Source organism: Phocoena phocoena, chromosome 1, assembly GCF_963924675.1.
Source record: "Phocoena phocoena chromosome 1, mPhoPho1.1, whole genome shotgun sequence".
Lineage (NCBI taxonomy): Eukaryota > Metazoa > Chordata > Mammalia > Artiodactyla > Phocoenidae > Phocoena > Phocoena phocoena.
The window spans coordinates 107960875-107988826 of record NC_089219.1 but is presented as its reverse complement, the minus strand read 5'-3'; the positions used below and the strand labels follow the sequence as shown (position 1 = coordinate 107988826).

The 27952-nt window shown below is 42.1% G+C and overlaps 5 non-coding genes across 5 annotated transcripts; 2 read left to right on the top strand and 3 right to left on the bottom strand.

The window, feature by feature from the left end:
• The first annotated feature begins 4886 nt into the window (after nt 1–4886).
• Nucleotides 4887–5050, top strand: LOC136140857 (U1 spliceosomal RNA). The gene has a single exon (XR_010657673.1). It is a non-coding gene; the product is annotated as a U1 spliceosomal RNA (small nuclear RNA).
• Nucleotides 5051–11406: 6356 nt separating this feature from the next.
• TRNAN-GUU (transfer RNA asparagine (anticodon GUU)) lies at nt 11407–11480 on the top strand. The gene has a single exon. It is a non-coding gene; the product is annotated as a tRNA-Asn (tRNA).
• A 7030-nt stretch (nt 11481–18510) lies between these two features.
• On the bottom strand, nt 18511–18583 carry TRNAK-CUU (transfer RNA lysine (anticodon CUU)). The gene has a single exon. It is a non-coding gene; the product is annotated as a tRNA-Lys (tRNA).
• Nucleotides 18584–20485: 1902 nt separating this feature from the next.
• On the bottom strand, nt 20486–20557 carry TRNAG-UCC (transfer RNA glycine (anticodon UCC)). The gene has a single exon. It is a non-coding gene; the product is annotated as a tRNA-Gly (tRNA).
• A 2272-nt stretch (nt 20558–22829) lies between these two features.
• On the bottom strand, nt 22830–22901 carry TRNAE-CUC (transfer RNA glutamic acid (anticodon CUC)). The gene has a single exon. It is a non-coding gene; the product is annotated as a tRNA-Glu (tRNA).
• Between the last annotated feature and the right edge of the window lie 5051 nt (nt 22902–27952).

The window sequence follows — 27952 nt, the reverse complement described above, 5'->3', positions numbered from 1 at the left end:
CCATTTCAGAATGTCCTCAACTGGAAACAACTGAAATGTCCAACAGTAGAAAACCATGGAGAGTTATATTCTTACAAGGAATACACACAGAGACAAAGAACTGTGTGAAAAATTGGATTAAATTTCATAGACATAATGTTGAGTGAAAGAAGTCAGACCCATGCCCCTCCAGGCCCCCAAACCCAGTGCCTGCCCTGTGATCCAATTTATGTGAAAGTAACAGGCAGAGAGGTAGGGAGGGGTATGTGCGTGATTACTCTGAGCTCTTGCATGGGAAGAGTCATGAGGAAGCCTTTGTGCTCTGGTAATTTTCCACACCTTAGTTATTCAGGTTGCTCCATCAGTTATTCACGTTGGTGTACACTGGTAATGGTGTGGGAACTGTACACTCTTTGTACTTTATGCATATTATGCCTCAGTTTTTAAAAGTGTAATGCCACTTGGTTATTGTTGAAGTGATGTTGATACTTTTTCTTCGGCTTAGTCCTGGGCTAAGAGGAAAAGTAAGTTAAAAGTACTAACGGGGATATTTTTGTTGTCCTCAGATTTTTGTCTTCCCTTCAGTATCGGATGTCTGAGTACTTACTTATATGTTGCTCACAGCCATGACCCTAAGCTGACATTCCACCGTTCATACTGCGGCAAAGAGAGAAGCAAGTGTTCATGATCAAATCTTGCTCTGTTAAGAGTCAATATGTCAAGGAAGGGGGAGGGTATATGAAATTGAGGAATTCTGATGAGGAAAGTAGTTCAATTAGGCTGAAGTAACTCACAGGTGCCAAAGGGAGGACACTGGCAGGTCGTACACAAAGAAAAGCCGCCACATTCACGTCACCACTAAACGCTGAAGAATTTTTGGAGCATCCACACATAGCCAAAAGCGTTTACCTTGTTAGTTCGGAACGTCACTAGATTAACCTGTCCAGACTAGGTGTTTGATGGCTTTCAGCTATCTGTTCCTCAAGGAAAGGGAAAACTCCCCTTTCTCAGGCTTTGTGTGTGTGAGTGTGTGTGTGTGTGTGTGTGTGTGTGTGTGTGTGTGTGTGTGTTTCCTCTCTTCTCACTTCTGGCTCTTTTATAAATCCTGTCTTTTTTAATGACAACTTCCTAATAACTGTTTCCCATTTTTATTAGGAACCATGTGAGCTAACTCATTCAAACTCTCTTTACTCCATGAAGTAAGTCAGAAAGAGAAAAACAACTATCGTATATTAACGCATATATGTGGAACCTAGAAAAATGGTTCTGGTGATCTTGTTTGCAGGGCAGAAAGATAGACACAGCTGTAGAGAACAAACACATGGACACCAACGTGGGGAAAGTGGCAGAGGGGTTGGTGGTGGTGGGATGAATTGGGAGATTGGTATTGACATATATACACTAATATGTATAAAATTACTAATAAGAACCTGCTGTATAAAAAATAAACCAAATTCAAAAATAATCTCTTCACTACTAGTGTTGAAGTATGATTTTCATATTCACATCTGTATACACTATATTGGGAGCTTTGAAATGTATTCTTGGGTGGAGACTGCCATGGAAAGGGAAAGTTTAGGCCTTCAATTGTTGGAAGATAGGTCCTTCTTAGTCTTTAAATAGACAGTTTCCAGTTAGTATGTGTTTAACAAGCTCATCGTCATTCTCTCTGCGTCTAACGTTGTGGCTTCTCCAAAGGTCCTGTGTCCTCTTTCTCCTCTTCTTCTTCTTCATTTCATTAACTAGTTTGGGGAGTTTTGTAGGCCTACCTTTCAATCTTCTTTTCCTTTTGAAATCTTGGAGGTTGAACAAGGAAGGGATGCAAATCTCAGTGAAGTTTTCTCAGTTACCCGTGAGCATGGTGGCCAAGGGGAAGGGCTCTGGAGACAAAGTGCCTGGGTCTGCGTGCTGGCTGTTGGAATGGGTGCCCTAGAGAAACGTGTATGTCCAACAAAATTTGTAAAAGAAGGTTAGTACCATTTCAGAATATCCTCAGCTGGAAACAACTGAAGTGTTCAATAGTAGAAAACTATGTAGGGTTATATTCTTACAAGGAATACATGCAGAGACAAAGAACTACATGAAAAATATGGTTAAATTTTATAGATATAATATCGAGTCGAAGTCAGACCCATGCCCCTCCCCCCCTCAAACCCCGTGTTTTCTTGTGATTCTATTTATGTGAAAGTAACAGGCAGAGAGGTTGGGAGGGGTATGTGTGTGATTACTCCGAGCTCTTGCACGGGAAGAATCATAAGGAAGCCTTTTGTGACCTTGTAATTTTCCATACCTTAGTCTGGGTACTGCTTCGTTATTCAGGTTATTCAGGTTGGTGTACACTGGTAATGGTTTTGGAACTGTTACTCTTTGTACTTTATGCATATTATGCCTCAGTTTTTAAAAGTTTAATGCCACTTGGTTATTGTTAAAGTGATGTTGATACTTTTTCTTCTGCTTTGTCCTGGGTTAGGAGGAAAAGTAAGTTCAAAGTAGTTACTGGGATATTTTTGCTGTCCTCAGATTTTTGGCTTCCCTTCAGTATCGGATGTCTGAGTACTTACTTATATGTTGCTCACAACCATGACCCTAAGCTGACATTCCACTGTTCATACTGCGGCAAAGTGTTCACGAAGAAATCTTGCTCTGTTAAGAATCAATATGTCAAGGAAGGGGGAGGGTATATGAAATTGAGGAATTCTGATGAGGAAAGTAGTTCAATTAGGCTGAAGTAACTCACAGGTGCCAAAGGGAGGACACTGGCAGGTCGTACACAAAGAAAAGCCGAAGCCGCCACATTCATTTCACCATTAAACTCTGAAGAATTTTTGGAGCATCCACACATAGCCAAAAGCGTTTACCTGATTAATTAGTCATCTTCACCAAATTTACCTATCCGGACTAGCTGTTTGATTGCTTTCAGCTTATTTGTTTACCAAGGGTTCTTGGCCTTTCTTAATGAATAGAAATTGATAACAGGCCAGACAAGGAATTCAGGCAAGGCTTTACTGCGATCCCTGACGCAGGAAAACAAATAACAGGTTCCCTTGCTTGGAGGTGGGGGCCAGGGGCAGCGGCCAGCTGGTTCCTTATATGGGGCCAGGATAGGGGTGGGTTCCGGGGTTGGGCTGGGCAGTGGCTTAGGTTTGCCCATCCATTTGGTGGTGTTGTGTGCAGGGGGCATGTGCAGCTCCCTATTTTTGCTACCAGCTCTTCAGAGATGGCAGTTAGGTTTTTGGTCTTTTTGTATCTTGTTGTTCATAATTCTTCCCAACGGAGCATGCACGCAGTTATTTTTAGTCTCATATTGTTTCTTTGTATTTTGTTGAAGGAGGAGACGTTTTGATCTCGAGGAGATAGCAGCCAGTGGTGGCTTGAATTGAGATCTTTGTTTTCTGCTCAGGAGTTGAACGTGGCTGGCCTGGGTGAAAAGCAGGAATCCTAGCCACCAATCCACAAGGGGTTAGGGCTAGAAGCAAAGTTGCCCTGGCTCTTGCCCATATTGAAAAATGAATTTTTCAAGGAGGCAAAAACTGTAAAAACAGGTTCAAAGTTTATTTTTAGAGCCACAGCACAAGTGGGAGGGCACACAGAGAAACAGTTTAAGACGGAAGCAAGGCAGAGATACACACCCGAGATAAAGGGTGTGGCCATCCTCCCAAATGAGGAAGAGCGCACCAGAGAGGTGATTCAATTCACTTATATAGGGCATTTCTTCTGGGTCTTTGTTTACCTTTAGCCAATTATCTCGATTCTTTTTCACACCTAACCTGTCCTAGCGCCCTTCCCGACATGCGTGTGCATCTTTTTGCCAAGATAGATTCTGGCCCAGAGGCCTATGGGGAGGTTGACATCACCTATTATGGAGTGGCTCCCTCCCTCCCTTTTGACCCCAGAGGAACCTTTCTGAGCATGTATAATTTGGGAGGTCTCCTTGACCTCAAGAATAAGAAATATGTGGTCTCTTGATATTCTATCCAAGTAGGACTCAGCTCCACCTTGCTGCTGCTATTAGCTTTACCTTGGAGTATCTGTCCACAGGGGACGGATTCCAACTGCTCAGCCTGGGGCCCATCTATCTTCTGCCCCAGTTTGTCCAGGTGCAAACACTGCAGGAAAGGGTCCCAGGTGCCAGCCTGTCTCAGTAAGACAGAGGGTAGTAGATAGATGTTAAGATCTGTTCGAAGATATTATCAAAACAACACCTGAAAATGGAAATAAAATGAATGAAATTTCCGATGAATGAAATTGAACTTTCAAGATGGAATAGAGTTCACCGCCAGTCATAATGGTTAATGCGTTTTACTAGACGTACACACAATAGTACATCACAAAGGCAACTGTATTTGAAAGGAACCGGTTTCCCCTGGACTCCTAAATGTTCTCTATTCTGCGCATTGAAAGCCGTTACAGTTCAAAAAGGTGCTCAGGCTTCAGCAGGCCGCCAGACAGATGCTCGGCAGGACGGAGGATATGCACCCAGTCACCAGCGCACGGCCCCAACGGGTGGGGGCGGGTGGGGGCGGGTGGGAGGAAAAGAGCGAGCGGTCGACGTCACTTCCCCCAGAGGGCGCCCGCCCTCTGGTAGGCTTGGCTGGACGGCGTGGGAGGAGGGAGGTGCGGAGTAGGGCGGGGCGTGGGCTGGATGGGAGCGGTAATTCCCGTTGGCTTGACGGATGGGGCGTGTCGTATGTAGATATCTCAGCGCAGCGTCTGCTGGTTCGTGATCTGGTGGTGAAAGACGACATAATCTCCCGTAGTGTGGAAGTGAATCGAGGGCTGTTGGTTGCAAGTGCATGGATCAGCTGTCTGGAAGTGGCAGGAAGGCTCGGGGCTGCGGGGAGGAAAGTGACCGTGTGTGTACAGTATAAGGCGTCTGAGGGTGTGTCAGGGCCGAGGAAGCATAATTCATACTTACCTGGCAGAGAAAATATCATGATCGCGAAGGTGGTTTTCCCAGCCTGAGGCTTAGCCGTTGTACTTCGAATTTGTTGACTCCTCCGATTTCCCCAAATGTGAAAAACTCGACTGCAAAATTTGTGGTAGTGGGGGACTGTGTTCGCGCCTTCCCCTGGTTATTTCGACATATGAAAAACAGCGTCAATTTTAGTTTTGTTGGAAGTAGTTTGAGCTGTGATTGTGGTCTATTTTACCAGACAGTGTCAGTGAGTGTTACCTGAGGTTTAACTGTGGGTTTAACTGTGTGTTTTAAGGTACAGCAACTGAAGTACGGTGAGTGGGGTATTACTGATTTTCCATAAGTACGTTTTCGTTTTATTTTGGAGGGGGTGTTATTTGTTTTTAGGTAATTGAATGAGCCAAGTCAGTGACTGTCAGTGAAAGGGGAAATAGCTGTAGATCGTTATAATACTACTAACACCCGTAAGTGGTAAGATTCAGTTTTTGCAGTTTTTTTTGCAGTTCTCTGCTGTGTTTCTGGAAGGTAGTAGAGAGGGCCGATGTCTGATAATGCAACGTATCGGGGCGTGGAAAGTGAAGAAGAGTTTTTGTTCTGGTATGTATGCTGAGTTCTTTTTTTTTCAGTTTCACTGTGCTTCCTTGTTACACCTTAAAATTTAGGAAATTTCAGTTGTTTTACGTTTGTGTCTGGAAAGTTTTGCTTTTTACCACACAGACTTGCGTGAGATCAGAGGCAAGGAAAGTTTTGCAGGATCGTGAGCAGATGCTTCAGGAAACTCAATGAAGTTATCAAGAAAAGAAAAATTGGAATTCTCGTCGGTCTGTTACTACTTCTAGTGTCCAAAGTCTAAAAATAGGAGTGTTCTGTTACTGCTGTTGGCCGAGAAGAGTGTTTTGTTACTGCTGTTTGCCAGAAGCTGAACACCTTGCTGGGTCAACGATTCAGAGCAGTAGGAAGAAATGTGAGAGGAGCTCTAGGTTGTTGCAAGCCTGCCTGTTATCAGCTGATAAATTGCATGTGCAAGTAGTAAAAAGCGCTGGTGACTTCTCTAACCTTTTCAGGGTCCAAATGAATGTGGTAGCCACTTCCATTTCCGTTTTCAAAGTCTCGGCTGATGTCCTATGGTTGAAGTTAACCCAGAACTATGCGGAAAAGGGAGTTCTGGGAGATTTTTTTCTAGCCTAGTAATATTGACACGAATCTTGCACAAAAAACATCTTCTGCACTTGACATCCATATACAGGGAGATATCTATATTTATATATCTTTTCCTTTTCCTCCTTTGGTAGCCATTCTTAACTTTCAAACAAAGCCAATAACAAAATTATGCTTATCTCAAACAGTGAAAACATGCCAATTTTTCCACAGAAGAGGGTAAAGTTTGAATGTTTTTTGTTCTTCCAGCAGAGTCACATTCTTTTTACCTTAGGTATGCTGTAATAAATACTGCGATTAAAAGTTAACTCCTAGCAACAGATTTTGTTAGCTGGTAGTGAGATGAAAGAGGAAAAGAGAAAAATATTGGTTGATACATATAAAACTATTAGTAATATAATAAGGAAATATTTATACCTGTTATGGACCTCCTTTCTGCAACTGTCAGTGATATCTATAACTGTCTTCTTAGCTACTATCAACAAATAAAATTCAGCCAGATAAATGTGAACATCTAGTTGTCTCTATTCAACGATTTAGGGACTGCTGTCATTATCAGGGGCGGAGTTGTTCTCTGCTGTTGACTGTTTGGGCACCACTAGTGATTGTAGCTAGATTAGCCATGATGAGTGGAACCCACGTTGCTGAACCACACATAAAATGCAACCCTGCTTTAAAGTCTGCTAAATCCAACATCTGAGACATCTTGGAGTTGGTTTCTTTTACCTGCTTTGTTTTCCTTTTTAAGAATATGTATTGAACGGGTCACGTTTTTCTGTTTCTTTGCATGTTTAGTATTTTTTATAGTTTACTGGACACTTTGAATGATGCAATGTAGAGACTCTGGATTCTGATATCTTCCTCCAAAGAGTATCAACATTTGTTCTACTACGCACTTTGATTACTGGCCAGTGACCTTGAACATGTGTAGGACTGGATTAATGGTTTCTCAGTAGATCTGAGGAAAGTCCAGGGTGTTTCCCAAAGCCCTCTTTGGTGTGACTCAACGTCCAAACCCTGCTCATCTTGTCAGGTCTTGGTTTTATCCTGTTTTAGGGAGGATCAAGAGTAGGCTTCACACTAGGTTGTGGTCTTTACTCCTAGAGCAGCCTTTCTGGAGTATCAACTGGATGCTCAGGGTGGTAAAGAGTCGTTAACAAAGCCTGAATTCCAATGTTGCCAGCAGAGACTTCTAAGATCTCTGTTCTGTTTTCCATCCTGTAGCATCTGTTGTCCGGTAAGCCTTGGTAGTAGCTCTCCACACATGAGCAGCCCAGCACTCAGCAAATGACTGGCAGGAGACCCAGTATGGATTTCTGAAAACTAGCCTGTAAACTGTCTTCTCCTTTCTGGTTCTCTGCAGATTCCAGTTGCTTCAGCTGTCCTCTGATATCTACCTTAGCTCGGTGTGAACGCCATGCTCTGCTGGGATTCCAGCTTGCTATATACCACAATCAGGTCATTTCCACAACCCTCTCTCAGGCAATCATAGTCTTGCACTGCCTCTGTCCAGTGTCTATAACAGGTGCTTCACATATTTTGTCCATTTTTATAGTTGTTTACAGCAAGAAGACTAAACTGGTGGCATTACTATACTATAGCTGTAGGTGGAAGTCCTGGATTCTTTTCAGTGCCTTAAAATTAAGTTTTAATCGCACGCATTACTGATGTCTAAATAATTTGAACACTGTTTTCCACATTTAAAATGACCTGGTCCAAGGATTTTGTTTTTACTTTATTAACAAGCACAACTAAACCAATCTAGGCTTGCTGGATTCACTTTCAGCATGGTGACTCCCCAGCACCACAAGGACATCTGGGCTGAGGATCCTGTTCTTTGGCTATATTCCAATGCTTTGACTATATGCCACTCCAAAGTATGCCAATTTGGCATAAGAATTATTTTGAGCTAAAAGCATTTGGAAAACAGCAAGTACAATCATTCTTGTCACCAGAGACAGGAAGTCAAGGCCGAGAGAAATCCACACAAACAGACTTTGTTTAAATAACTCGTATCTTCCTTTAGTCTTCCAATGTGTTTTACTTTTCCATGATCACTTCTCTTTGTTCAACCTCGTATATAAAATACTTAGGCCTAGCCACTTCTTTGGGTTTTCATTTTCCTATTGGAGCTCCCATGTACATGTGAAAATCTGGATGTTTTCCTCCTCTTAATCTGTCTTATGTCAATCTAATTCTCAGGTCTAGCTGGAGACCCTAAGAGGGTTGAGGTGAAGTTTGCCTCCCCTACAGGCTGTCCTAGGACCACAAAAGAAAGGATTAGTAAAAGACTATCTGTAAGGGACCAGTACTGGTCCCGGTAGAGGGGACTTGGTGTAGGCTTCGTAGACCTAATAGGAAATGCTAGAATTCCCAGAATCATATGGGTGGAAGGGTGAGAGGCTACCTTAAAAGACAATGGTTGCCTGGGGAAGCCCAGAGAGACCAGCTGTCATATAACCAGAGACCAGTGAATACAGTTCTCCTTTGAATCCATCTCTTTCCTCCCCTTTCCTCTTCCTCCTCCCAGTTCTGCCGTTCTTCCCTCTGAGTCTTCCTTCCCACTTCTACCCTGCCTGTGTTTAGGCTGTACCCGGGGCCTGGGTCTTCGTCCCACCAATGTCTCTCTCCATATGTTTGGGTTTTTAATCTTTCTTCTACCAAGAACTCATTTGGTGATCTGCTGAAACCTGCACACCCTTCTCAGAATAATGAATTTTTTTATTAAAAAAGATATTTATCGAACATCTCCTATTTATATCCACTATTCTAGGTCCTGGGGTGAGAATGATGAATTTTAGTATGTTGAATCAAATACAGTTTTCTTTGTGAGGCTTCCCCAGTCTGATAGAATGAGCAGGAAGGCTGAGCTTACACAGTCAACCTCCCGTGCCTCGACCCAAGATGACCCTAAAGTTGAGGTGGTGAAAAATAAGAGATCTTGGGTTCTGCCGGTCTCAGAGGAATTAGAACTACTGGACATCACTGTTCTATACTAACCAAACTGAGACAAAGTAGTGGTTCCTGGGACGGAGTTCCAAGGAGAAGGACCACGTGCCCTCTCGTGGCCACTGCGGGGAGCAGTACAGCCCTGCAACTGCGGATACTAATCCAAAGAAAACCAAATAAAACGCACTGGAAGCTGGGCTATGCTCAAGCCTTTGAAATTAGAAGTCGTGCACGCTACAAACTGAGCTAGCAGGAAGACGAAAAGCCGTGAGCTTCTCTTCTCCCTACCAGCTTGGTATCAGTTGCCCAAATGGAAGATGTCTGCGCCAAGACTGAAGGCAACCACGGCGAGTTGCTGATGAGGAAATAGGTTTGTAGAGAGTTTAACGGATTTCCTCCAGCCCAGGGCTCATCGGCAGTAGGTCACGGACCAGGCCTACGATCGTCCTACTTCCGACTTCAAGGAGGAACCGGGGTAGTGGGTAGAAACTGCTGCGCAGAGGTGGGGTCGGGTTAAGGGAGCGACTCCGCCCTCCTCTGGGACTTTTACAACGGCCTCTCCCTGTGCTCATTTCCGCTCAGATGGAACCCCAGACTTCAATGGAAAGGACGTCCAGGATAAAAGGGTCTTTTCCAATTCATCCCAAGAGGTCCCACCGAGGTTTACCGGATCCACCTCCTTAGTCCTGTTACTGGAATTTTCTAACTTTCCACGACAATCGTGAATGCTTTTCTCCAAGGTCTTCAGTCACAAGGGAGAATTCAGGCAGCGCCAAGTGCCCTTTCGGTGCTTCAGCCCTGTACATCCTCCACCTCTTCTGTGGGGCTGTTGGGGAAATAAGAAATCAAGACTCAAAGGAGCACTCATGTTGACCAACTGAGTATTAGCTAAGTTTATTATTGAGAAAAAAAACCTGAGTGCATGCTTGCAGGTAGCCCGCACATGACTACAAAGCTATTGTGGACTTCCAGCTCTATTTATGTGGGATTAAAGCTACAGTTGTCATCATCCTACCTTTAGTAAACAGTCAGCATTACTCAGTCTGCTCCAGGAATGAGATTAAGCTTACTCAGACGTTCTGTTCTTCAGAATTTTTATCAGTATCTCTCTACGGTTGCTTCTGACAGTGCCTCTACCCGACAGTACAAGTGGTTGGATAACATTCTTCAGCATTCCTCCGCAAGGCACAGGGCGCAGGGGAAGGGGGAGAGGAGGCGCGCAGCCGACTCCCGGCCTCGGAGGGCTGGGGCGGAGTCGGAGTCCTGTCTCACCCTCCAGCGGTGAGCAGGGGATTGTGCGCCCCCTACGGCGCGGGGCCGGGGGCGCCTCGCCACCTGCTCCGAGATCTGGACTCCGGTGACATCTCACGGCGTTGCGGTCTTTAACCAAGCGTTTCAAAGAGGAACCTCAGTCATTCGGATTCGAGAGCATCCAACAGTACACAATCATGGTCAGCGCGGTGGCTGACAAAGAGGAGGCAGGGGGAGGGTAATCAAAGTTATTTAACGAAAATAGGCATTTTCCGTTTACTTTTCGCCTTTTCCTTCAGTGGCCAGAGCACTAGCTCGCTCTCTCCCCGTCCGTCACTGGGTTGCCTCCACTCCCACTCGCTTTCTTCTCCTCTTCCTCAGCTTTCCCTATTCAACCCCTCAGGACGGACGACCCCAGACCGAGGCTGAGTCGTAGTCCAGGGTGGGGAACTCCGCTCGGTCCCGGGACGCACGTGTCCAAAGTCAAGACTTTTGCCTTGTTCTCAGTCAGCTGCGGGAATAAAAGCGCCTCCGGCTTTGAGAAACCTTTCCAGCCTTCCGTTTCCGGAGTTACTCGTAGGCCTAAAAGCTTAAAGCACACACTGTAATTCTTGGTTGCCTAAAACCCTGCGGCAGAATGCATCCTTCACCGGGCATTTATTGAGTGCCTACTGGGTGCGAGGCCCTGTCCTGGAGGGCGGGCTGCATCGCGAGCAGTTCTGAGGTCTTGCCGGTTGGAGTCCACATCTAGAGAGAGGCGCAGAACGTGGGCAGCGCAGTGGGGGCACAGCTGGTTCGTGTCCTTCGCACGCGCGCCCACAGGGTCAAGTGGGGACTCACGGCGAGCGAAGCTAAGAATGGTAACGTGGACTTCAGCCCGGGAGGCTGCGGTCGTCACCTGGAGCCGGGCGGCTGTTGAGGCGGGGAGCAGGTGGGAAGGCTATCGATCTGGCGTTGGGCGGTCAGAGTCCCCTAGCTGACTCCCAAACGTTCTATCGATGTCCAAACGTGCCCGATGACACCAACTCTTGGCTTCAATGTCTCCCGCGCGCACCCTCGGCTTCCGGAATATGAGAATCTAAGGATGTCCCCAGCCAGAGGTTGGAAAACAATTTCTTGAATCAGGAAACGAGTTATGGGGAGTACACCCTCACGTCTCTGTAGCGCAATCGGTTAGCGCGTTCGGCTGTTAACCGAAAGGTTGGTGGTTCAAACCCACCCAGAGACGTCACCTTTTGCTTCCTCGAAGTCCTTGCTAGCTACTTGCAACTTTAGGTTATCTATTCGCCACCTCTCACAGTCCTGGAGGCTGTAAAGTCCAAGATCAAGGTGCTGACAGAATTCAGTTCTTGTTGAGGGCCTCCTCCCCAGCTTGCAGAAGACCTTGTCACAACATCCTCACATGGCAGAGAAAGGAAACTCTGGTGTCTCTTCTGTTTTTATAAGTACTAATCCCAGCATGGGGGCTTCATCTTCATGAACTCATTTAAACCTAATTACCTCCCAAAGGCTCCACCTCCTAATACCATTACATTGGGGAGTTAGGGCTTCAACATAGGAATTTGGGATGGACAACATTCAGTGCAGAATAGGTGGTAACACAGAGAGACATTCCTCAAGTGTCTAAACTGCCTTTATGGTGACCAGATTGCACAGACTTAACAGTCACATGAAGGTGGGAGAGAACTTGTCCAGCAGTTCTTTTCTTTCTTCCTGGAGGCACTGTGTGTGTGTGTGTGTGAATAGAAAAATCAAGGGATTATAGAAAGGTACATACATTGAGAAAATTCTCACCTCCACTACTCAAGCTCCCAGTTCCCAAAGGCCAAATAATACCAACCTGGTGGTTTTTAATAAACAATTTTATTTTTAATAAAATAAAACAATTTTATTTTCAATAAAGTCAACAGGCATGACTTTATTATTTTTATAACAAAGTAGTCACCTACTTTATAAGTATATATTAAAAACCTCAGACAAACCCAGCTGTAACTCAGACTTGACTATAGGATGCTGAAGCCACGAGGCAGGCCATTAACCACACTCACAGCCTTTCCTCTGGGAGCTTGGGCAAGCAACAATCTCTGTGAACTTCTTAAAGCATCATGATCCAGAGGTTCCGAAGGATTTTCTTTTGCTTCTTTCTTCCATTGTCTGCTTGTCTGATCTGAGCTAGAAATTCACAGATATTAATCCAACAAACAAAAACGAAAAGAAAGAAACTAAAACCCCTGCATTTTGAAATTTCATTCACATTACCAGCATTTTTGTGGAAAAGAGACTCTAGCTATGGTATGAAAAACATATACCAGTTATAGAACTTTGCTTTAATGAAGTTGGAAAGCTCTGACAAGAAAATAAGGTTCTGACAAACAATGATTGGAAGAAAATTTAACCTAGGGTTTATAATGATCAGAGGGAAAAAAGATGGAATCAAATACATGCATACATATCTCCAGTCCAGATATCATACAGGTCTAAAGACAACAAACAGATGTCAAATAAATGAAAGAATTCAGGAAATACAAAACCTTTTTTGAAAAACCTATTTGACACTAAAACTCACCTCATAATGAGATGCTTTCACAATTAAAATCTCAGGAATAGAACTATGCAACACAAAGCATGAACCCTAATGGAAATTATGCACTTTAGCTAATAATAATGAATCAATATTGGTTCATCAATTGTAACAAATGTACCACACCAATGCAAGATGTTAATAACAGGGGAAGCAGTGTGGGCGGAGGAGAGGGAGTATATGGGATTTTTTTTTTTAATCACAAGAATGAAAATTGCTGAGTATTTTGCATTTGTCCCTCCAGATACATTCTCATCATTTTCCATCCTATTATATGCCCCAGAAAGTTAATCTTTTTGAACTGTGCAAAAGGGCTCCTCTACCCACTGACTTCTTGCTGGCTACAGCCAATGGGATTCACTAACTGGGAATGGGAGTGTAGGAGGAATATGAGGTCAGGGTAATTATTTCCTGCAGGTTGGCAGTAGTTGTGTTCTCCACCACCCCCCAAGACCACAGTTATTGTTTAGTGGCACTCTACTACAGTTACAGCCTTACCTACAACTATCACTTTCCCAGGTTCCAGGAACAGCTCTCTCCCCTTGCCCAATCAGGTCTAGTAATTGCTCTCCACTCTTGCTAGGCCTGGGATGTCACACCATCTGTTTAGTGGCTACATCCCCCTCTTAGAGCCCAGGGTTCCTGAGTTGGGAGGTCCCAGGAAACCCTCTCAGTCCTCAGCAGGTCTGGGTTTCAGAGAGCCTCAGGGAATGTGCCACAAAGTTATCTGGGAGCTCATTGCATCTCTGTTCAGCTCATAAGCAGAAGAATAATTACACCTTTCTTCCTTCAAAAAATACCCCAAAATTTTTTCAAAAAATTTTTAGTCTTGTAGGGAAAATCCTTTCTAAGCATGACAAAACTCAAAATCCCTAAGGAAAAAGTTTAATACATTTAGCTACATAAAAAGTTTAAGAATTCGTTTAGCAAAAAATCAAGCAAGCACTCAACATCTGGCAAAGCCAAGGCCTGAGTGATTCAGCTTGTAAAGCTATAACAAGTCACTTTTAGATTCAGAAAGTTTATTACTTACATAGACAGCAAAAGGAAGAGTAGTTGAAGGTATAGACTTCCTGGGCCTTCAACCCACACATCCAAAGGGATGACACTGAAACAAAAGGGGTCAGTGACTACAATGCAAGTTGTGGGATACCTGTTATTGAGAAGCCAATTCTAGACTGCAGCTAAGTAGTTTTACAGTCTGCAGCTGTCCCCAGGGAAGGGACGAGGAGGTGAGCAGAATGCCTCATATGTGATTAGAACCTGAAGGGCAATGAGAAACTGTCCCAGGGTAGACAGGGAGGGGAATGGAAGCTGTCTCCTGGCACTCTCCACAACCCTCCCATCCTCTCTTGCTTTGGGACAATCACAAGGTGCTCTGCCTTGTGGTAAGATTCAGAATAGTTTTAGTTCAAGCCTTGGCTGGTGTGGCCTGTGCAAATACATACAAGGTCACCTGGGTGCCACAGCTGAGCCATTCCCCTACAAAATTCAAAAGACAACAGTTTGGTAAAATACTTGAAAAACTACAACATAGAAAAAGCTTTTTTTATTTAGTATTTATTTTTATCAAGCTTATATATGCACATAGTTTAGAGAGTCAAACTCATAAACTCAGTAATGAAAACCAACAGGTCCCTGAAACTCTCCCCCATTTCCTACTCCCTAGAAGTAACTTCTTTAAATTCTTTTAATTAGTGATTTGTTATTCACCTCTGTCTCTGTAGACAAATATTGTTAATTCTCGGGCTTCCCTGGTGGCGCAGTGGTTGAGAGTCCGCCTGCCGATCGCCGAGCGGCTGGGCCTGTGAGCCATGGCCCCTGAGCCTGCACGTCCGGAGCCTGTGGTCCACAACAGGAGAGGCCACAAGAGTGAGAGGCCCGCCTTCCAGAAAAAAAAAAAAAAAATATATATATATATATAGTTAATTCTTGATTTTCTAGTTTTAGGCACTTTATCTCTCTTTTCCGTACTCCCCCTACACTTACCACTTCACACACACACACACACACACACACACACACACACACACACATTTCCCACTCCTCCATCTTCCCAATTGTGATGGCTAATTTTATGTGTCAAACTGGCTAGGCCATGGTACCCAGATATTTGGTCAAACATCAGTCTAGATGTTTCTGGGAAGGTATTTTTTAGATGAGATTAACATTTAAATCAGTAGACTCCGAGTAAAGCAGATTACTCTCCATAATGTGAGTGGGCCTCATCTAATCCATTGAAGGCCTTAAGAGAAAAAGACTGAGGTCCCCAGAGGAAGGGGGAGTTCTGCCTCCAGACTCTGCTTTCGGATTAGAGTTACAATATCTGTTCTTCCCTGGCTATCCAGCCTGTTGACCTACCCTGAAGATTTTAGATTTACCAACCTCCACAATAACATGAGTCCATTCCTTAAACTAAATCTCTATATACATACGTGTGTATCTTCTATTGGTTCTGTTTTTCTGGGGAAGGAACCCTAATACATCAATATACTTATATCTTAATTTTGATGAGATCAATGATTATTATTTTTAATATATAAACTATTAACAGAGAAGCCACATAATTTAACATGATCACTTTTTGAATATAATCTTCCCTTGGCAGTAACAATTATGTTACTTTTCCATTTGCTTAGTTTTCCACGTATTTATTACTGAATTATAACCAATTTCTGTAAATCTCCCCTCAAGAGCTTCCTCATTCTTTTTTACAGCTAGCTGAACTATATTTCATTGTATGGTTGTACTGTCATTTATTTAGTCACCCCCAAAACTGATGGACATTTAGAGAGTTTACAATCTTTTGCATAATAAAAAGTGCTCCGTGAATAACTTTGTATACACTTAATTTCACATAAGTATAGGAATATTGTAGGATAAACTTCTAAATGTGGATTACTGAAGTTAAAAAAAAGTTTAAATTTTTGATAGATATTGTTCAAAACACCCTGTAGAACTTAAACCAATTTACCCTCTCTTTAACAATATTTATTAACTCTCCAACACATTAAACTTTAAAAAATTTACCATATTATAGTTGAAAATATTATCTCAACTTAGTTTTAAATTGCACTACTTTCATTAATAGTAATGTTGAATGTTAAGTATCTTTTCATATGGGCAATAGCCTTTTATATTTTCTATTCTTTATATGTTTGCTACTTTTTATTGGGTTATTGGCTTACTTCTTATTGGCTTATAGTTCTGTAAATATTAGGGAAATTAGCCTTTTGTACATGATGTATGTTCTAAGAATGTAGATGTCTAGCATGGTATGGTAAATTTGGTGCCTCCACAGGAAGGGAAGAGAACCAGAAGAGAAGTTTATTATACTCACAGGTCCCAGAGGGGGTCACCGCGGGCATGCGCAGGGCCACACAGGAGTCCAACTGGCAGTGTGTTCAATTGAACAGGTGGGGAGCAGTGAGAGCCAGGACCTGTGGGCCAAAGCCTTCACTGGGGTCCTGAGTGGGGTCTAAGGAAAGCAAACCAAGTTGGGGAAAGAGAGGAAGGAAAGAGGAGGAGGAAGGGGGGCGGGGCCGGGAGAAGAGGATGGAGGAGGGGAAAGTTAGAGTCCAGGGGTTGGGTTGCTTATCAGGGTGTTTCAGCTGTTTTTGAGTGTGCATTCACAATTAGGGCTGTGAGAAGGATGTTGATATGCCAAAGCATTAACTCAAAATGGAGGATTTTAAACACAATGTGAGTTGCAAATACTTCCCCAAATTGTCATTTGTCTTTGGACTTTGCTTATGCAGATTCCATTTGGTTTATATAGTCAAACTCATCAATATTTTCTCTCAGGACTTCTGAGTTTGTGTCATAGTTAGAACAGGCTTTCCCACACATACACACACCCCAAGATAATAAAATAATTGTTTCATGGGTCTACAAGAACTTTTATGTTCCTTTTCATTATTATTTAAATCTTTGATCAATTTGGAATTTACCCTTATGTAAAGGGTATGATATTCATTGACCATTATTTTTTCCCATTATTTTGTCACAGCCCTTCTGTTGACAGCTACCTAGTTATTAAAAAATTGGTCATTAGAATTATTGATTTGAGTCCCTCTTTCTAATGTATTACATTTCTTCATGTATTTTGGTCCATTTCTGGACTCTGTGCTGTCCCATTAATTGTTGTTTACCCATACACGATATTTTACTGCTCTAATCATTATAATTTATGGTATTTTAATATTTCATAAGGTTAACCCTTCCTTATTGTTCTTTTAAAAAAAGAATTTCCTGAGTATTACTGCTTACTTTTCCATTTAAACTTTAGAATTATATTGACCAGTTTGAATAAAAAAGAAAAATATTTTTGATATTTTAATGAAAACTATGTTAAATTCAGACACCAAGTTAAAGAGAGGTATTATCTTTATGACGTTGAGTCTCCTACCCAAGAACATGGTACATCTTGGTTGATAGGAAAGGAAGTTGCCCTAATGCAGTGGTTCCTGAACTCGAGCATTTATCCAAATCACCTGGAGAGCTTAAGTCTCAGATTGTTGGGTCCACCTCCAGAGTTTCTGAATCTGTAGGTCTGAGGTAGGACTTGAGAATTTGCGTTTCTCAAAAGTTTCCAGATGATGCTGGTGATGTTTGTCCCGGCACAACACCTTGAGAATAATCGGCTAGTGTTTTGATGATTTTGGAGGTGGTTGGCGGGATATACAAAGGAGATTAAAGCACATTTACAAACTTAAAAAAAAAAAGTAGGACTGGTAAATGATCCTTAGGGAGATATGGGAAAGACCTGTATGAGGAGTTAAAAGCGAGTGTCCGCGTTGTGGTGGAGAAGCCTGATGACTGGGGACAAACTCTCCTTCCACTCACTTTGAAAACCCACTTTACTCACACCACTCATCCCAACACTGAATGAGAGATTTAGCAGAAACAAATATCAGACAACTTCAGGCCTTCGGGGTAGAACAGAGTTCTCCGGTCGATCAATAGCTAACTCGAAACGCTTGGGCGCAGCGCTCCAGAGAGTCCGCTTACATCCATCTGATGAGACCGCTGCAATCTCTCCACTTGCCAGCTCCGGGCCGTCGTCCTTGCTCCTCCCTCCCCTTCCTATCGTACTTCCCCCTTTCTTTGCTCTTCCGCGTCCCTCCTCCTCAGCTCCATTTCCAGCGCCCTCTCCTCTTTTTCGTTTCGAGATCTTCCTAAACTAGTTGTATTTTACAGCCCTTTGAGGCTGATGAACGTTTCAAAACCTAAAAAGCAAAGGCACGCTCCTTAGCACCTAATGGAGAACATTTTAACTACTTAAGAAGGCCCTTCAACACTTCATCCAAAATTTCCCGCAGACGAGAAGAGAACGAAAGTGTTTCCTTTTGGTCATGTCCTAAGATGTCTTCTCAGTGGAGCAGAGTCGAGGCAGGACGAAGGGGGAGCCCCGCGGGGAGGAGGAGGAGCCTCCTCGGAGGAGCCTGGGTTCGGGCAGCTGTAGATCTGTGACCCCTGGTCTCAACCTGAGATGCTGGAATCGGTAGCCCGGATTCCTCTTCTTTGCTAGATTTGGGGCGAGTAGAGGCGATTTCTGGAACAATTTACCGAAGTTTAAAACAACAGTGACCACAATGGCTATTTAGAAGCTGCTGGTTCAGTTGGTAGCTAACGAGAAGATTCAATAAAACAGAGGTAGGCGGGGAAAAACAAGTACCGCCCAACGTGGGGCTCGAACCCACGACCCTGAGATTAAGAGTCTCATGCTCTACCGACTGAGCTAGCCGGGCGCTGCTTTAGAAATCTTCTTACAGGAATATAATTTCTGTCGAGGGACAGCTTGCACGGTCAAAGATACACACAGCTTAGTTTGAAAGAGTTCTCTGGCTCCAGGATTTTAAACGCAGCACTAGCTTTTGTCACCGAGAAACTCCAGGCTTCTAGAGTGATGGGACTGCACGGGGCTAGAAGAGCTTGCAGAGGGCGCGGGAATCACTAGTCCTGAAACCTCGACGTTTCTTCAAATTCCTTTTAGACAGGTTTTGAGACCTTTTGGACAGCAAATTCTTTTGGAGAACCCGGTTTCTAGGACCCGGAATCCAGAAGAGGAGGCGAAAAAGCGCGAGGGAATGGGGATGAGAGGCGCAAACTACCGCGAGAAGTAGGAGGGGCGCGGGGACTTGTGCTCCCGGGACCTTGGTGCTGCAGCCTCGTTCTTCCTTCTTCTCGGTCCGAAACCCTTTCCCCCCCCGAAACCGTGACCACCAGGGGATGGGGTGGGGGTGAGGCTGAAGGACGCGTCCGTCGGAAATTAGGTCCAATTGACTATTCATTTGGGGGCACGATTTTGTTTTTAAATACTAAAATTTTGTGGGACCTGAAGGTCCCACTGAGATTTAAAGTCGGATGGGATTTAGAACCTCAGGCGTGGGCGCTCGCGGGAGATTTCACTCCACTCTCCAAAACGTTCATTTCTCCAGCCTCTGGAAGAGGCGCTGAGTTCCGGAGTCACCAGCGAAGGGCTCTATCCTCTGCTCAGGTGAAGGAAGGCCTTGCTTGCTGCTCCGAGGCGCTCCACACCGCCCTGAAGCAGCTTTGCCAGGGCTGGTTAGATTCGCTTAGGTGGGAGAGCCGCGGAGTGAGCTGAGTGGAGACGGTTATTTATATAATTCGTAGAGTGCACTTCTGCGATACAGCCTTGAGCAAAGACGGATTACAAGCTTTTTTTAACCTTTAAAGGGTTCCAAAAAGGGAGGCCACCAAGGTGAGCTACAATCGCATGCCGTGGCTCGGATTCGAACCGAGGTTGCTGCGGCCACAACGCAGAGTACTAACCACTATACGATCACGGCGCGCCACCTCCAAGGCGGCGTACTGCGGTTGGATTTAATGTCTTTACAAACAGGATTGTCTAAGTGGTGCCGCAGCTTTCTTTGCTTAGTTCGCGTGATTCGCCTAGGTTAGAATCCCAAACGTTTCCACCCATAACCTCGAAGCCCTGACACCCGAATCTGGGTCTCAGAATCCCGCCGTGCCCGCGCCATCATCACCCCCTCCGCTGGACGGCGGCGCACCCAGTCCCGACGAGGTCTGAGAGCGTCGCCTGCAGCTCGGGGACCGCGTCCCCAGTCGCCCTCCTCAAGCCACTTCTCTCTTTCCCCTCCAAAATAATCAAGCCGCCCCCACTAGGCAACCCGAGGATTTTCCTATTTACATCTCCGCCTTGTACCCTGGAGTTGAGGTTTCTGTCGCCCGAATGTTGGAACCGCCAGAGAAGCGAAGCTGGTGAGCTGCTAAACGGCGTGAGGTCCCCCATTATTATTTTTCTTGCTTCCCTCACTGCTCCTTGGCGCGCTCTCTCAGGAACTTCGGAGTCTTGGGCTGACTTCCTTATTCTGACTCTTTAGTAAATCTAAGTCGCCTCCGAGTATTCAGAAAAACATATCCGATCAGCCTCCATTTCTGACATTCCCTAAAGACCCCCAAAAGGAGAACTATCGTAAACTGGTGCGAAGCAAGAGGCCAAACGCAGCAGATGGGCTTGCCTTGGTAGCTGCATGAAGTCTGGAGGTTCGCTCACGGTAGAGTCTCCCAGAAGGTTCAGAGTTTGAGGACGGATGGGTGGTCAAAGGCTTTTTTTTATCCCCCTGTTTGCTCTACTCGAGCTTCCGGAGAAAAGAAGATATCAGTCGTGCGTTGGCCGGGAATCGAACCCGGGTCAACTGCTTGGAAGGCAGCTATGCTCACCACTATACCACCAACGCACACGAGAAAAACTTCCGTTTGTATCCTTATGACTAGTTCGTCATGGTTTGCTCCGACCAAAGTCTCATATTTAGGGATTCGTGCTAAGAGAACTATTCAACACAAAGCCAAAGGACGAAGAGGAAAAAAAGATCTCTAGAATTTTACCTATGATTATATTGATAATGTTGTGGTAGTTTTTCTAGTCGTTTCAGAGGTTTAGGGAAGGAAAATCATCAATTCTAGTTTATTGTCTTTTGAAGGGAGCCTCTGAAATCAAGTGGACGAGTTAAGGCCTTAATGCGAGTGTTATCTCTGTACACATATCGTTACGCATTTGAGAGTACTTCCTCAGCACGAATGCATAAAGGTAAAGTTGCCATTGAAAAGATAACCCACATTTTAAAGCTTTGAATACATATTGCCAAATTGCTGTGTGGAGCGATATCACCAATTTTCACTTTTCAATGAGTATTACCAAATTACCTCAGGCAACTAGATATCATCACTCTTTTTATCTTTACGAAAGTGCAACATAAAAATTTGGAGTCTCATTTTAACTTGCATTTATTGTATTACTATTGAGGTTGATCATTTTTCATAAACTTACTAATTATTTGTATTAGTTTGGGACTTACTAAATCATACGCTTTGTCGATTTTTGCTATTGGGTAATTTATATTATATGTATATTACTTACATATTAGTTTGGCATTTGTCTTTTAATATTATTTATAGGATTTTCAGATGGGCAGTTTTCTGTTTTTATGTAGTCTAACCTATCAGTTTTATCCTTTATGATTTCTGTGTTTGCTTTTACCTTGAAAAAGTCTTCTCCAGCCCAATAAGACAATTATCCACCGATTTTAAAAAATTGTTTCAATTCTTACATTTAATTATTTAACCCATCTAATATATGATATGAAGTAGTAATTCCACTTCTATGAATTTATCCTAAAGCAATCCCTAAGGATATACAAAGATGTATTCACACAGATGTTCATCAGTGTTATTTGTAAAACCAAAATTTTAGGGGGGAAAAACCTAAAAGTCCAGAAATACGATTGATGAAATCCATTTTGATGAAAACCCACATTTTTTTTTTTTTATATTGTACATTGCTGGTGGGAGTATAAATTGGCAGGACCTCTAAGGAGGGCATATTGGCACTACCCATCCACAAATGCACATGTCTTTTGAACCAACATTTTAATTCTTGGACATTTATTCTAAACACGTACAAAATAACATATGTAGAAGATTATTTTTATGGCCGCAAAGGATTAGAATAACCGAAGTGTCATCAATAGGAAGCTGGTTTGATTAATTATGGAATATCAATATAATGGAATACTATGTGCCATAGAAAAGAATGAGGAAGCTCTTCATGTGTAATCTGCAACTATTTCTAAAATTAAGTGAAAAAGGCAAAGTTCAGAAAAGTGTGTATAGATTGCTATCATTTGTGCGAGGGAGGGGAACGTACTTAAATATATACGTATGTATGCATGTACTTGTATTTACAATCTATTTATATTTTATATTTACAACATACTTATATTACAATATAGTTATGAAACTTACTACTGGCTGCCTTATTAGAAGAAAACTAGATGGCCGAGGTGAAAAGTAGGTTTATCAGTTATGCCTTTTTGGATATTTGAATCCTAAACCATGTAAATATATTACCTTTACAAAAATTAAATAATTAAATTGAAAGAAAATATGTTGCTGAAGTGTATTTATTTCTACTGGAAAGTGTTAGAAATATATAAACTTTAAAAATAGCTGGTAAAAACGTAAAATAGGTAGCTAGTGGGAAGCAGCCGCATGGCACAAGGAGATCAGCTCGGTGCTTTGTGACCACCTAGAGGGGTGGGATAGGGAGGGTGGGAGGGAGGGAGACGCAAGAGGGAAGAGATATGGGGACATATGTATATGTATAACTGATTCACTTTGTTATAAAGCAGAAACTAACACACCATTGTAAGGCAATTATACTCTAATAAAGATGTTTTTTTAAAAAGCTGATAATTAAATAGTATGTACAGCATTATTCCATTTTCTGTTTCAAAAACTGGATAATAGCTACCGGTGGTTGGTAGAATGGTAAACGATTTTTTCTTTATGTTTTCCTGCATTTCCTGTATTTCAGCTAAGGTCACCCATGTGGCAACTGAGTAGAAGAAACAAAATTAATCATTAAAAGTGTTCTATAGGAACTGTCATTAAAAGTATTTTGTAGGAAGAAAAACGAACACAAAGTATTGTGTACGTAGAAAAAAATGCTCTTTCCCTGACCGGGAATCGAACCCGGGCCGCGGCGGTGAGAGCGCCGAATCCTAACCACTAGACCACCAGGGAACGTTGAAAAGTCATGCGACAGAGAATGTATGAGGCTAATCCAACGTGTGTCTCCACCCTTTTTGTGACACATTGTTTCAACCACCTAGATTTTGAGATTCTTGACTACTGGGCCTTCCCCACGTCAAAGCTACCTTTTCCTTGTATTTCTTTTTTGGAGTAGAAAACCCTTGAGAGAACTCCTCTGCATGGCTCCCAGAGCTGAGGGAGGATCGTGTACACACGATCGCAGTTCCCAAGACCAGAGACAAATGTCTGGAGAAAAGATAGAAGGACAAATAGGAAACTCTCAGCTTCCTGTAGTTGCAGTGATTTCCTGAATTGGGATCAGCAGAAAAGTAGAGGTCTCCAACTGGGCTTTGCCAAATTGACTAGGAACTTTTCCTTAAGGAATATAAAGGTTGTCGTGTAAGTAACTCTAGGAGATCCTGGTCCTATAGCAGCTTTTTTTTTTTTTTTTTTTTTTTTTTTCCATCTCGTGTAAATTTAAGCCAAACTCTGTTGGCCAAAACAAATATTACAGACAAGTGAAAGTGACTCAGCCTATGGGTGCTTGGTGGTCAGCAGGATCTGAGCACAACTCGCTGGTGGGAAACTAAAAGAAAGAGTTTTGGAGCTTCAAAATTTTCAAATATGAAGAAGGAAGAGAGGGAGTGAGGAGAAAGAAAAGAAAACTGGGGTGCATACCTAGACTAAAGGAACCTTGAAAGCCATACCCATCAATGTCTGCAAATTAGCTTTATATGAGACAGAAAAGAAAGCAAATATGGCAAAATGTTAACAATGAATCTAGGTGAAGGGTAATTGAATGTTCAATATTTTATTCTTTTAACTTCTCTGTAGGTTTGAAATTTTTCAAAATAAAAATTTGAGAAAACCAAAAATGAAACAAACAAAAGCCTCCCCTCAGACCTTTTTTGGTCAGATGACTGCAGTGTGATTAATTCTTTGCACATGAGTTCAAATATAAATTTTAAAAAGCCACCCCCATGCACTAACATCAGAAAACACCTTTGACAATAAGTGAAAACGAGAATTAAAAAATTGAATCATATATGTGGACATATCAGCAGGGCCTGATAGAAAAAATGAGTGATAGGATATGGGGTGTTTCTGGGGGTTTTGTTGCGCTTTCAAAGTATCAATGTTGTTTAAAGAAAGTATTAATTCTCCAGTCATCCAATCTCCACCTTCCTAGGGAGAAGAGTAACTAAATGCTAGACATTTATTTTCACAAAACCCAAGTAATCCTGGTGTCATATGTCACCAAGGAGCCTAACAAAGCCCATTCCTTTTACTCCAGCTCTATTCCCACTGGGCAGCTACCTGTACTCAAAGGCTGATAAAGAGTATCTAACCCTCAGAACAAAATCTTGGGATTGTATCCAGGGTGGGTGCAAGGTAATAGATTTTATTTCCCTATGTCACAAAGGAAATCAGCCTTCTTATGTTTTGGTGAACAGTCCATTTTCATCAGCTATTCTGCCACCTGCCGGTAATTTTCAGTAACATGAGAAACTAGGAAGTATCAATAGCATTAACAACAACAAAACCTGCTCTCTCTAGCCAAAGGACCAGGGAAGAGGTAGCCTAGCAAAATAGAAAACTTTTAGATAATAACTGCTCTACTCCAGCCAAATGTCACAGAAAGAATTGTGGCTCACCTCTACCCATACCTAGTAAAGTCTAGGTATATGGGGTACCTAGACTTCCTCTCAGCAGGCCAGTAAAGAAGCGGTCTCCTCTTCACTGCTGGATTGGTATCAGAGGAAACATGGTAGAGAATCGTACTTTCACCAACACCTGGTGATAACAAGGTTACTCCTATTTCCCAGTATCAGTGGAGGCCATATAGGGAGGTGGAACTCCTACCCCTGCCCATCAGTAATGAGGAGCCCCTCTTCTCAGGTGTTAATGGAGACTAAGTGGGGAACCTGGATTCCTACACCTACCTGGCTGTAACAAGGTACCTTACCCCCACTTCCTCTACTTGATTAGTATCAGAAGAAGCCAACTGAAACAGAAGGTTTAAATATGATCCAGAGTCCTAAATGTCCAGGCTTTAATAAAAAAGCACTCATCATATCAAGAATGAGAAAGATCTTGAACTGAATGAAAACAGACAATACCTAGATGATCAACGCGGTAGAATTATCTGACAAAGATTTTAAAACAGTCATCATAAAAATGTTTCAACAAGCAACTATGAAGATACTTGAAACAAACAAAAAAATAGAAAGTCCCAGCAAAGAAAAGTTTCAGCAAAGAAATAGAAGAACTGAATGGAAATTTTATAACTAAAAAATACAATAACAACAAAACCCCTCAATGGATGGGCTCAACAGCAGAGTGGAGGGGACAGAGGAAAGAATCAGCGACTTGAAAGATAAAACAATGGAAATTACTCAATTTGAACAACAGAGAAAATAGAATGAAAAAAAAAAAAAAGAACAGAGTCACACAGACTTGTCAGATTATAACAAAAGACCTAACATTTGTGTCATCAGATTCCCAGAAGGAGAAGAGAAAAAGAACAGGACTGAAAAACGTACTAAAAGAAATAATGAGTAAAACTCCCCAAATTTAGCAGATGATAAACCTACAGATTCAAGAAGCTGAGCAAACCCCAAAGAAGATAAACCCAAACAAATTCATGCCAAGACACATCATAGTCAAATTGCAGAAAACTAAAAACAAAGAAAAAAATCTTGAAATCCGTGAAAAATGACACCTTACACACCATGGATAAACAATTTGAATGACAGCACATTTCTCATTAGAGACCATGGAGGCCAGAGAAGTGGCACAAATTTTTCAAGCACTGAAAGAAGACTGTCAACCCAGATTCCTATATCCAGCAAAAATATCCTTTAAGAATGAAGGGGCTACCACTCAACAACAAAAAAGACAAACAACTCAATTAAAAAGTGAGCAAGAGATTTGAATAGAATTTCTCCCAAGAAGATATCTAAATGGTCAGCAAGCACATGGAAAGATGCTCAATGCCATTAGTCATTAGGGAAATGCAAATCAATACCACAGTAAGATACCACTTCACACTTTCCAGAATGGCTGTAATTTTTAAAAATGGAAAATAACAAGTGTGGTGAGGATGAGGTGAAATTGAAACTCTAATACACTGGTGGCAGGAATGTAAAATGTTGCAACTGCTGTGGAACACAGTTTGGAGGCTCCTCAATATGTTAAACATAGAATACAGTCCAGTAATTTCACTCTAGGTAGATCCCAAAGAACTAAAAGCAGGTACTCATACAAATACTTGTACGTGCATACTCATAGCAGCATGATATTCATAATAGCCCAAAGTTAGAAACAACCCAAATGCCCATGGATGAATGAATGGATAAACAAACTGTTGTATATACATACAATGGCATATTATTTGGACATAACAAAGAAGTACTGACATGCTACAAGTTGGATGAACCTCGAAAACATTATGCTAAATGAAATAAGCCAGACACAAAAGGTAACATATCGTATGATTCCGTTTATATGAAATGTACAGAATGGCCAATCCACAGAGACAGAAAGCAGATCAGTCATTGCCGGAGGTTGGGGACTGACTTCACAGTGGGAACAGGGCTTCCTTTTGGGGTGAGGAAAACATTCCAGAACTAGATAGTGGGATGGTTGTACAACGTTTCGAAGGTACTAAATGCCACTGAATTGTACACTTTAAAATGGTTAAAATTGTGAACTTTATGTTTTATGTATTTTACCACAATTTAAAACTTAGTAAAGGGGAAATCCTAGCAAGATTTTTTTGTAGATATAGACAAAATTCTTCTAAAACTTGTATGGAAAGGCAAAGCAACTAGAATAGCTAAAACACGTTTTGAAAAAGAATTAAGTGGGAGGAATCAGCTTATCCATTTTCAAGACTTATTAAAAGGCTACAGTAGTAAAGATGGTATGGTACTGGCAGAAAAATAAATATACAGATCAATGAAACAGAATAGAGAGCCCAGCAGTTGACCCATACAAGTATGCCAACTCATGTTGTTTTTTACAAAGGTGAAAAAGCAATTCCGTGGAGAAAAAATAGCTTTTTCAATATATATTGCTGAAGAAATTGGACATCCATAGGCAAACAAATAAACAAAAAGCAAACAAATAAACAAAACCCTCAACCTAAGTCTCATACCTTATACGAAAACTAACTCCAAAGTGGATCAAGAGCTTAAATGTGAAGTATAAAACATTTAGAAAAAACATAGGAGAAACTCTTCATGGCCTAAGGCTAGACAAAGTTTTGACACCAAAAGCAATCCGTAAAAGGAAAAATCAATAAAGTAGACTTCATCAAAATTAAATGTTTGCTCTGCAAAAGACCCTATTATGAGAGTGAAAAACAAGCTGCTAGCTGGGAGAAAATATGTGTAAACCACATACCCAACAAAGGACTATTGTCTAGAATATATAAGAACTCTCTAACTCAACAGTATAAAAAACAGTCCAGTGAGGAAACGGTCAAAAGTCAAGAAGGAACATTTCCCCAAGAGGATATACAGACAGCAATAAGCACATGAAAAGATGTTCAGCATCATTAGCCACTGGAGAAATACAAATTAAAACCACAATTAGATATCACTACGTACCTATCAGAATGGCTAAAATTAGAAATAATGACAACCTCAAATGCTGGTGAGAATAATGCAGGGAAACAATCACTCATACATTGCTTGTGGGAATGTAGAATGGTACAACCACTCTGGAAAACAGTTTATTTTTTTTTAAAAAAGTTTATTAAAAAAACCCCTAAATATGCAATTTTCATAGGAACCAGAATTTGCACTCCTGGGCATTTATCCCAGAGAAATAAAAACTAATGTTTACATAAAAACCTATGCACAAAGCAGTGTAAAGCAATTATACTCCAATAAAGATGTTACAAAAAAAACCTATGCACAAATGTTTATAGCAAATTTATTAATGAAAGCCAAAAACTGGAAACAAGGCAGATGTCCTTCAGCAGGTGAATGGTTAAAGAAACTGTGGTACATCTATAGCATGGAATACTACTCAGC